The sequence below is a fragment of the Lepidochelys kempii genome, chromosome 24 (assembly GCF_965140265.1).
Source record: "Lepidochelys kempii isolate rLepKem1 chromosome 24, rLepKem1.hap2, whole genome shotgun sequence".
Taxonomy (NCBI): Eukaryota; Metazoa; Chordata; order Testudines; family Cheloniidae; genus Lepidochelys; species Lepidochelys kempii.
The window spans coordinates 16811613-16823298 of record NC_133279.1 but is presented as its reverse complement, the minus strand read 5'-3'; positions in this window follow the sequence as shown (position 1 = coordinate 16823298).

Here is an 11686-nt window from a genome sequence, read left to right as displayed (position 1 = left end):
GGAGCCATTGATCACTACCCGTTGAGCCCGACAATCTAGCCAGCTTTCTACCCACCTTATAGTGCAGAGAAGATCCTGTGATCATTGAAACACATGCAGCTGGTGGAGAAAAAAAAAGGGACAGCGGTATTTAAAAAGACACATTTTATAAAACAGTGGCTACACTTTTTCAGGGTAAACTTTGCTGTTAACATTACATACATAGCACATGTGCTTTTGTTACAAGGTCGCATTTTGCCTCCCCCCACCGCGTGGCTACCCCCTCAACCTTCCCCACTCCCCGTGGCTAACAGCGGGGAACATTTCTGTTTAGCCACAGGCAAACAGCCCAGCAGGAATGGGCTCCTCTGAGTGTCCCCTGAAGAAAAGCACTCTATTTCAACCAGGTGACCATGAATTATATCTCACTCTCCTGAGGGTAACACAGAGAGATAAAGAACGGATGTTGTTTGAATGCCAGCAAACATACACTGCAATGCTTTGTTCTACAATGATTCCCGAGTACGTGTTACTGGCCTGGAGTGGTAAAGTGTCCTACCATGAAGGACGCAATAAGGCTGCCCTCCCCAGAAACCTTTTGCAAAGGCTTTAGGAGTACATCCAGGAGAACCGCGAATGCCAGGGCAAAGTAATCCTTTCACATGCTTGCTTTTAAACCATGTATAGTATTTTAAAAGGTACACTCACCAGAGGTCCCTTCTCCGCCTGCTGGGTCCAGGAGGCAGCCTTGGGTGGGTTCGGGGTACTGGCTCCAGGTCTAGGGTGAGAAACAGTTCCTGGCTGTCGGGAAAACCGGTTTCTCCGCTTGCTTGCTGTGAGCTATCTACAACCTCATCATCATCTTCTTCGTCCCCAAAACCTGCTTCCATATTGCCTCCATCTCCATTGAAGGAGTCAAACAACACGGCTGGGGTAGTGGTGGCTGAACCCCCTAAAATGGCATGCAGCTCATCATAGAAGCGGCATGTTTGGGGCTCTGACCCAGAGCGGCTGTTCGCCTCTCTGGTTTTCTGGTAGGCTTGCCTCAGCTCCTTCAGTTTCACGCGGTACTGCTTCGGGTCCCTGTTATGGCCTCTGTCCTTCATGCCCTGGGAGATTTTGACAAAGGTTTTGGCATTTCGAAAACTGGAACGGAGTTCTGATAGCACGGATTCCTCTCCCCAAACAGCGATCAGATCCCGTACCTCCCGTTCGGTCCATGCTGGAGCTCTTTTGCGATTCTGGGACTCCATCATGGTCACCTGTGCTGATGAGCTCTGCATGGTCACCTGCAGCTTGCCACGCTGGCCAAACAGGAAATGAGATTTAAAAGTTCGCGGTTCTTTTCCTGTCTACCTGGCCAGTGCATCTGAGTTGAGAGTGCTGTCCAGAGCGGTCACAATGGAGCACTCTGGGATAGCTCCCGGAGGCCAATACCATCGAATTGTGTCCACAGTACCCCAAATTCAAGCCGGCAAGGTCGATTTAAGCGCTAATCCACTTGTCAGGGGTGGAGTAAGGAAATCGATTTTAAGAGCCCTTTAAGTCGAAATAAAGGGCTTCATTGTGTGGACGGGTGCAGGTTTACATCAATTTAACGCTGCTAAATTCAACCTAACATCCTAGCGTAGACCAGGGCTCAGTGATTTCACCTCTTAGTAAGTTTAGCTCTTTTGTGATTTCAGCTTGTAGGAGGGGAGCCTCAGGGCTGGTGCACCGTTAGCCCAAAGGGAATTCAGCTCAGCAGCCTGTAACTAGACTCCTAACAGAATCAAAATTAGCTCTGATATTCCACAGTGGAGAGAGGAGGACGTGCAATTAGCATGTGAGCCCCTCACCAAGGGACCCATACCACCAAGTATTAATACCCATCCCTAACCTCTTTCCATTCACAGAGTTTTTGAAACCCATGACCCTTGCCTAGCGAGTGCTACTTAGTTGATGGCGAGTCCCTCCATCATAACAAAAGGCCAAGTGCAGTTCCACTGTCCTTGTTTCCCATAATCAGGGTAATAACAATTTATTCTTCCTATCCCAATAACAGAGACACTGGGGAACCCACAGCAGCCAAAGTGAGCATTTGGGCAGCTATGGCCTAATTCTAGGTGGGGTGGGTGTGCCTATGTAAATAAGATCGGCCCCTGAAGTTCTCTTCCACAACTTGCCACACCTCACCACCAGATGTCAGGGTGGAGCTCATCCTGACTCTGCTTACATCAGCACCACTAATATTTGGTGCTGTGTTAGAGACCCTGCTCCAGGAGTCATGGGATTAGGTGAAAATTTCAGCTTTCATTAAAAAAAAAAATTTCTAATAGAGCTGCTTGAAAATTTTCCAGTGGCTAATTCCTCAGCCAGAGGCTGCTCTTCGTGGAGAGTCTGCAAGACTAATCAAGTCTTCGGAGGCTCCCAGGGGGTCTCTGTGTTCATATGGCCCAATATGAGTGAATCCCAACCAGCTACCGCTACCGGCAAGTGGATCTATGCACATGTCTCCTTGACTGTGACCGGGGTCCCAGTGGGGGCCAGCTGTGGTCACTCAATTAGGGTGAACTGCAAAGAATGGGCCAGACAGTCCCCATAAAGCTGGTGGATAGTCCAACACTTAGATTCACCAAGCCAGCATAAACCAGCTTCTTTATTACCTTCCTGGTTACTCAGAAGCTCAAATAACACAGTTCCCTTAAAGTAATCCAGCCTCGGGCCTCCATCCAGGTACCCATATCAAATATGATGATTTCTGAAAATCTTATTTCATCATATAAAAGAACGGGTTCTACCAAGCCCAAAGGATCGGACACGTCACCTCCCAGGTTACTGAATGTTCCAGATCTCACCCAAATACACGGTACAGCCAATTCTTATTAACTAAACTAAACTTTATTTAAAAAGAAAAGAGAGAGAGTCTGGTTAAAAGATCAATGTACAGACAGACACAAGTTCAATCCATTGAGGTGCCGATTCACAGCAGAGATGGTGAACTTTGTAGTTGCAAAGAGTTCCTTTAGAATTCAGTTCATAGCTTACAGTCCAAGGTCCAAATCTCATATTCAGGGCGTTCCAGCATAACTCCTCCACACCTCCTCGCTACAGGCTGGCTTTCACCCTTAGGAAATGGTAGCTGTTTGCTTGGAGTTGATGTGATTTGTTTGCTGGACCACCCATCAGCTCATCAGCAGCTGCCACCCCCTCATCCAGCCCCACATTTGCTTTTCCACCATTGCCTGGGCCCAGGGCTTCTCTGCGTCTCACCCTGCTGCTCCCCTCCGGATGGGCAGATGTCTTTTAAATTGGAACATAAATGTCACCCACCTCGTGGCATCTCCCCGCCCCGGACAGCAGCGAAGGGGCAGTGCAGATATCACCGGGATGCAGCAGGGGTCATGATTTAACCCTTTGAGCCCACTGCTTCCCAGAGCTCGGGACAGAACCCAGGAGTTCTGACTTCATTTCCCCAACTGCTAGACACCACTCCCTTCTTGGTGCCATGAATAGAAACCAGGCCTCCTGGCTCCTTTTCCTTTAACTCATTACCCACCACACCCCTCCTGGAAGCAGGAGAAGAACCCAGGAGCCCTGACTACAAAGCTGATTTAGACATTCTGTTCCACACCCTAGATTTGTTGGTTTTAACCTAAGGCGTAGCTGTATTAATATCAAAGGCTGTTTGTCACAGTCTTTCCTAGTTTGGCTGGCAGCTTCCACCAAGAAGAGATGCCCCTTCGGAACAATCCCATAGCAGCCCCACAGATTCATGGTGGTCACCGGGTGTGTTCCAGTTTCCCTACCCAGAATTTCCCCTGAGTGCATTCCCATGGCCGCCCCATGCGCCCACTCTGTGGGTTGCGATCTGGTGCCTTACGACAGTGGTTCCACCCCCCCATGCTGTAACCCTGCCCTTCCCCCACTTGAAAGGACAATGAGGCAGTGACAATGCTCCCCAGGAGAAGCATTGGTGTCAGTAGTGGGATCCCCAAATATTTATTATGCCAGCAAAGGTTTGGGCCTAAAGTCTCACATGGGGCTGGATTATGGCAATTCAGTGCTCACCTAGGCTGAAATAATCCCCCTCCCCCTGCACCTTCCCACCAAAAGTTTTATGACTCTCAGATTTTTGAGCTTCTCATTTTTTTTTAAATGAAATCTGATATTTCCTCTGGGTTAGGGAGGTGGGAATCCAATTCTACTCTTGCGGAACATTTATGACACAGTGTGAGAGAGTTTGGGTCACCGACAGAAGGAAGAGAAACAGAGATTACACCCAATTTACAGACAGCTTGAAACCAGAGCTGTTGTCAAGGTCATTAGGAAGGTGATGGAAACCCCTGGAATGATTTTGCCAGGTGCCAGCCTGGTAGAATCTTGACTGCTTTGCAGGGCTCTGGTTCTTCCTCATACCTAGGTTCCTCTAATCCGATCTGTGTTTAAACAGGGATTAACATGAGTGTCCATGGAATGAAGGTGGGAAAGGACCAGAAACACCCTCAGAGCTTTAGCCGTCCCCGTGCCCAGCCCTTCAATGTACCAAGAACTTTGCAAAGGTTATTACGAGATCTGGTGGAGGTTGGCAATATTGTTATAACGAAAAGGAGAGACAGGCCCTGTGTCTTTCCCAAGGACACAGTCATTGATGGAGCTGGGAAGAGAACCCAGGAGTCCTGGTTTCCAGTCCTCCTGCACTAACCTACCAGAACCCACTCTCCTCCCAGATCTGGGGAGAGAACCCCGGAGTTCCGACAACCAGTTTTAACTAATAGCCCCTCCATCACTTCTCAATGGAACCCAGGAGTCCTGACCCGCAGGCCCCCTTCCTCCTGCCTTAACCCACTAGACCCCACATCCTTATGGAACCCAGATTTCCAAGGCCCACCCAACCCTACTTGACTGTGCCCCACTGTCCACTCTATAGAACCCAGACGTCCTGGTTCCCAGCCCCACTTCTCTCACCACTGAATCCCGCTTCCCCAAGGACAGGAGTAGGACCCAAGGGCCCTGCCCTTGATCGGCATGGCTCTGGGAACAGAACCCAGGAGTCCTGCCTCCTTGTCCCATGTCTGACCTGTTATCCCACATTGCCATCCCAAGTCTTCGAAGGGGAGCTGGTTTCACTCATTCCGCTAATTCAGCAGTTTTCCAACTTTTCCGGCTGTGTACCCATTTCCAGATAATGTAGTCTACCATGTACACCCGTCTGAGCAGCGCTGAACTTCAGAGCTGGGCGGCCAGAGAGCAGCAGCTGCTGGCTGAGGGGTTCATGTTTGTGTTGCAGGGGGAATCATTTTGCTAATCCTGCTCCCGTCCCTCCCCGTAATTCCCACGGCCATTTTTGCTGACAAGAGTTTGTGTTTTCATAGTTTGGGGTCAAAAGATTTTGGGGTTTTGGTGGAAAATGATTCACTTTTACGCCAATAATTAGCAGTTTGTAGCCAAAACTGAGCCAGTTTCAACTCTTATTTTTTATTTTCATCTGAATAATTTTCATTTTTTAGCTGAAAGCCATTTCCCCCCCCCCCCCCCCCGGCAATTTCCCCCCAAAAGTTTTATAACTCTACGATTTCTGAGGTTTTCAGAGTTTCATTTATTAAATCTGATGTGATCTCTAGGTTGGGGGCAGGAGTCCAGCTCTGTGCTTGTATCACATTTATGACACGGCGTGTGGGAGTTGGGGCTGACTGAGAGAAGGAAGAGGCGCAGAGGTTACACCCAGTTCACAACCAGCTTGAAACCACAGCTGTGGTCACGGTCGTTAGAAAGGCAATGAAAAGCCCTGGCATGATTTACTCAGCATGGTAGGATCAGTTCCCTTCTTCGCTCATTGCGTTGTGTCTCCATGCATTGCAGGGCCCTGGTTCTTCTCCAGGCCCGGGTCCCTCTTTTCCGCTCTGCGTTTTTATACAGGGATTAACATGAGTGTCAATGGAATGAACAAAACCACCCTCAGAGCTTTATCCTTCCCCAGGCCCAGCACTTCAATGCACCAAAAACTTTGCCGAGGGAGAGGTTTCTAGTTGCTTTGCGTGGGGAAGTGGAGACGCATAAGAACGGCCAGACTGGGTCAGACCAAAGGTCCATCTAGCCCAGGATCTTGTCTTCTGACAGTGGCCAGTGTTAGGGGGCTTATTCCTTCACCCACTTACTTCCCTGGTCCTTCTCGCATGAACAGAGAGCAACAATACCCGAAGTCCAAAGGTGCAAACAATTCGATGTTTATTGGGGTGAACTTCCAGCAACCATGATTCCAGTTTCCTTCCTTAGTGTCCCCCTTCCCACCTCTGACACCACAGAGCCTTTCACCTGTGTCCCTGTTCCCATTCCTACCCTTAGCCAAACATGATTCCAACTTCCTTACTCCCATTCCCTGTTCCCATTTCCCCCTTTAGCAAAACATGATTCCAATTTTCTTACCCCCATTCCCTGCTCCCATTTCCCTCACCCACATGCCCACCCCCACCCCCACCCAGTCACTTCCTGATTGACTACAGACTATATCGTAAAACTTGAGATCCGCTTAGCTATACCTGAACCAATCATTTTCCTGAAATTTAACTAACCAATCCTAACATATTGTAACATGATTATGTAACCAATTATATCCCACCACCTTAATTAGTTTACACCCAGCAAAATTAATTATACAGCAGACGGGAACAATCACAGAACCAGACAGAGATTATACAGACAAACAATAGCAAAGTGGGAACTATAATGACAAGACAATACAGAAGTGAGGATTTCACATCCCAGTATTGATAAGTGAGTTCTTGCCAGGCAGGATGCTCTCAAACTAAGTTTCCTTTTACATTTTCTAGGCACTTCCCTTTCTCTGGAGGTGATAGGAATACAATCCCGTCCTGATAGTGCCTAACAGCCCAATAGCACCTTATTTCAGTGTGACTAGTTTGGGATGTGAGGAGGTGCCCGGTCGCTTCCCAGCTTATGGCTGCCTCTGCTGCTTAGCCAAAGGCCTGAGCCTAAGCACAGGGCCTCAATCTGTCACAGGAAGCGAAGGCCCTTACACCGGCAGACAGTGATTTCTTTCTTTTATACCTCTAGAACTAGCCAAGCGATAAGAATACACCTAAATTCTTAAAGTACAGGCCTTTGCAGACAGGCCTGAATATCTATATCCTAACAGCCAGTGCCCGGTGCCCCAGAGGGAGTGAACAGAGCAGGGAATCATCCAGTGACCCATCCCCTGTCGCCCATTCCCAGCTGCTGGCAAACAGAGGCTAGGGCCACTCTCCCTGCCCATCCCGGCTAATAGCCATGGATGGATCTGTCCTCCAGGAACTTAGCTAGTTCTTTTCTGAACCCTGTTATAGTCCTGGCCCAGCTCTGAAGTTTTGCACTGCTGTGGACGGTGACTCTGCCTTCAGAGCCAGGCGGCCAAAGAACGGCGGCTGCTGGCCAGGGGCCCTGCCCCTCCAGAGAGAGAGGTCAAACTACTCCTATGGTTATCCGCCATTACAGGATTCTCGCATGTACCCCCGACGAGAGCTCACGTACACCCTAGGGGTACGCGTTCCGCAGTTTGGCAATAACTGCTCAAATAGGATTTCCCGGCCAGAAGGGAGGAGAAGCTGGCAGTGTGCACAGGTGGGCAGGGTCGGCGCGGGGAACAGGAATGTATAGGCATGACCAGAAGAATCATGCTAATCCATTTGTTTTTATATTACGTCACAGGATCTACCCAAGCCCATCTATAAAAAGAGAGAGACAGGTGCACCGCTCTGTTTCGCAGAATTAGCCACCTACTTCACCCCAGGCAAACTTCTCTCTAAGCAGCGTTTGGTAAGTGATACCGCTCTCGGCTGTTGGTGCTTTAAGCACTAGACCCTATTCCCCTCCCAGAGCTGGGAAGAGAACCCAGGAGTCCTGGCTCCCCGCCCCCGGCTCTAACCACTAGACTCCCCTCCCCTCTCCTCCCAGAGCTGGGGAGAGAGCCCAGGAGTCCTGGCTCCCAGCGCCCCCCCCCGGCTCTAACCACTAGACTCCCCTCCCCTCTCCTCCCAGAGCTGGGGAGAGAACCCAGGAGTCCTGGCTCCCAGCGCCCCCCCCCCCGCTCTCACCACTAGACTCCCCTCCCCGAGCTGGGGAGAGAACCCAGGAGTCCTGGCTCCCAGCCTCCCTGCTCTAACCACTAGACTCCCCTCCCCTCCCAGAGCTGGGGAGAGAATCCAGGAGTCCTGGCTCCCAGTCCCGTCCTGTCCCGTCCCGCCCCCCCCTCAGCTCTAACCACTAGACACCACTTCCCTCTCAGAGCCAGTCATAGAACCCAGGAGTCCTAGCACCCACCCCTACTCCTCCGCCGTATGAATGCTGATAAAGGCAAGAGCCAGCATGCAAACAGCGCAGCTGATGGGTGTGGCAGGTTTGCATCAAAGGAGAAGCACCATTGTGCTCCAGTTCTCTATCCAGCGAATGCAAACAGCTATTCGAGACTGAGGGGTGGGGTGAGGGGAGAGAGCCGCCCGCTGCTGCACCGGAGAGGGGACTCTCTGACTCCTGCGTAGACTCTTGGACTCCTTCAGCCAGGCCCAGAAAATCAGCTCTGTCCCCCCCTTACCAGGGAGCATGGGGCAGAACAGAGCATGAGGGTGGCTGAGCCCTGAGCGAAATGTGGGGAAACTGAGGCAGCTGCAGAGAACTGGCAATGCCGTGACCCCCCCGCAAGGGTGGGAAGCCCCCAAGCACAGTGCACAGGGGGTGGGCGAGGGTGAGGACAGAGGTCCTTGCCCCCAGGAGGGAGGGGGAATGTCTCCCCCCGTCTATGGCTGCCGGATGGTCTGTGGCAACTCGAATGACCCCGACTGGGGGGGGGGGAGGTGTCACAGCTGTGTGGAGTGGGGAGCAAAACCCCGACTCCGCGTGGGGGAGGGGCCAGTAAAATTCCTCCTCCCCCTGGGGAACATGGGGTGATGGTGCAGAGCCCCAGGCCCTGATCTGTGCGGAGGGGGCCCAGAGGGAATTTGGCTCTGGAAGAGGGATATGGTTTTGTCCTGGCCCGGGCCCTGGAATCCCTCTGCTGTTAGATGTAGTGCATGGCTGAGAGCAGCTTTGCAGGGAGCTGGACGTTGTGTATTGAGGCCTGTTTGTAACAGCCAGCTCTCACTTGAAGAGCACGTGGGTTGGGGGAGTGGAGTTTCCTGGTCCTGCTGGCGGGCTGGGGGCTCTGCGGGGAAGTGTGGGACCAGAGGCAGCCTGCAAAGAACCGGCCTAGAACAAGGTGGGTGAGTGGTCTCTCTCCGCCATAGGGAGCAGCCTGCTTTGTCTCCCTCTGTTTAGGGAGCAGCCTGCTTTGTCTCCCTTTTGTTTTTGGTTCTTGTGTGTGATCGTTCTGGATTCCCAGAAACAGAGTCACCTTACGCTGCTACCTTCCAGCAGGAGAATTTCAGGTTTGTCTCTGACTTCTCCGGGTGGGTGCCACGAACATACCAGCCACGAAGGGGTCAGAGGAGCGGTTACTCCAGAGCTGTGGCAAACGGCTCAGTGATTCCACCCACCTTATCGATGGGCTCATGCATGTGCAATCCCTCATCTGATCTCATTTCAGCCCATCTGGGATAAACCCCCTGGCCAGAGATTTGGCTGCATCCGAGACCTCCAGCGCTGATCTCCTGCTTCCCCATCACCATGAGGGCTTCTCTTGCCGTCTGCATCCTCGCTGCTCTCCTGGCGACGGGTGAGTGGGGTTGGCAGTTGGCGTGCGTGCCTGGTCTTTCCGTGTGCCATCCAGGCACAGCAGACCTGTATGGTATTACCCACAAAGACCGCAGGCTCAGTTCGGCGGCAAAGGGGCTTGAGAAAACATCCCGGCTGCGTGGTTACAGTGTCCTAACAGCTCAGTCAACAGCAAGACCTTCTGCTGCCCCCCAGGCCGGACAAAGGTGCCCCCCCCCTGCGATTTCTCTTTTACACCTTGATACAAACAAGTTCGTATCACACTCCCGAGGGGGTTAGCCACCACCCTGCACCTTCTCCTGTTGGTTCCAACAGACCATGTCCATCCATCACTCTGTCCTCCTACCTTTGGCTTTACTGGGGGGTCGGTGTGGCCCTGGCCGGCTCCCAGGGCGGTATCTATACGGTAGTTTTATGTTGGGGTGGACCTGTCCTCGCCTTCTGGAATGTGCTTATATGAATACCCGGTGCCTGGTACTTCTCAGGAGAACCCGTGCTTTAGCAACCCTAGCAACCCCGCTTCCAAGTTCTTCTGCCAGACGCTGACCTGGTAACTCTCTGCTTTGACTTTGGGTCCAACCGCCGATCTTACACCAGACCCTGTGCTCCTGGCTTTCTCTTTACTGCAAGTGGGGTCTGTTCCTTCAGGGGCTGTTTTCCTAACTTCTCCAACGAACCAACAGCTCAGAGCCACCAGCCGGGTGAAACTTTTCCCTGACCGTAACCGAAAAGCAGCCAGAGAATAACGGGGGCTGAGCTGGGGGCATCCAAGTGACAGTGTCCGAGGAGGAGGGGGCTGGAAGTCACAGTCCCCGTGACAGTGAGTGAAACGATTGTGGACATGGGAGGAAATATTTACAGTTTAAATCACTAGAACCGTGTCATGACGGGGCACGTTTCAGAGCTGGCCGGAGGCCAAGGGCATTTCGAACGGGGATTGTCTGTTGTGTGACAGGCGGCGGATCTGAATTTCAGCAGCAGGAGCTCAAGGCAATATGAAGGCCAGGTCGATGTGACCCCCAGCTGGTGTCCATGGGGCCGGGGCCCAGCCGGTGTCAGGGGGGCGCAGCTGCACTGGACTCAATGGCAGGTGTCAATCGGCCCTTGTGTAAGGGGACTGTTGCCCCCTTACTAACATTCGGGGGGGGGGTTTAGTTGGTAGCTCCCAGTACTAAAAAGGGGGAAGGGTCAATGGGGAATCAGGACCCTGAGACTGATAGCCCCCCAGGAACACTGGGGAGAGGCCAATGCCCCAGGTCAGCCTGAATGACAGGGCGGGCGGGCTAATGAGGGAGTCAGGTCCCCTCCTCCGGGTGAGCTGGAATTGCCTGAGTCAGACAGACAGAGGGGGGCCGAGCTAAGGAGAAAGCCGGGGCCCGAGCTGAGCTGGGGAGCGGAGCTGGGCCAGATCCAGAGGGACCAGAGGCGCAGCCCAGAGAGAGCAGACTTGCCCTGGGAGCAGAGCTGCAGTCCCAAAGCCAGAGGGGCCAGAGAAGCAGCCCAGGGGGCTGGAGGCAGCAGCAGAGACCAAGTGGTGGGGCTGGGGCTGGAGCCGTCCGGAGCTGGGTGCAGTGAGCAGCTGGGGATAGCGAGGGGGACCCTGGGCAGCGGGCCCAGCACAGGGAGACGCCTCAGCCAAGAGGCTCTGCAGGCCAGGCTTGGATCGTAACCCCGCCAGGGCGGGGGCGACACTGGGCAGAAGGGTCCTGCCACTTAGAGCCTGAGAGCGTGTGGCCACCACCAGAGCGAGTGTCCGACCCGCAGCATCCCCGCAGCACGGCCAGGGCCGGAGCAGGGGGCCTGGCACTTACCAGGAGCAGACTGTGAACTGCCCTGACGTTCCAGAGATGCTGTTTGTGATGTTCCCTGCCACAGAGCGGGGTGATGTGTTTCCTTTCACCTTTCCCATTTTCCCTTATTCTTTTTAACATTAATTGTTGATTAAATAACTTGCATTTGCTTTAACTTGTATGTAATGGTCAGTGGGTCAGAGAAGTGCCCAGTGCAGAGAGAGCCCCCCGGAGTG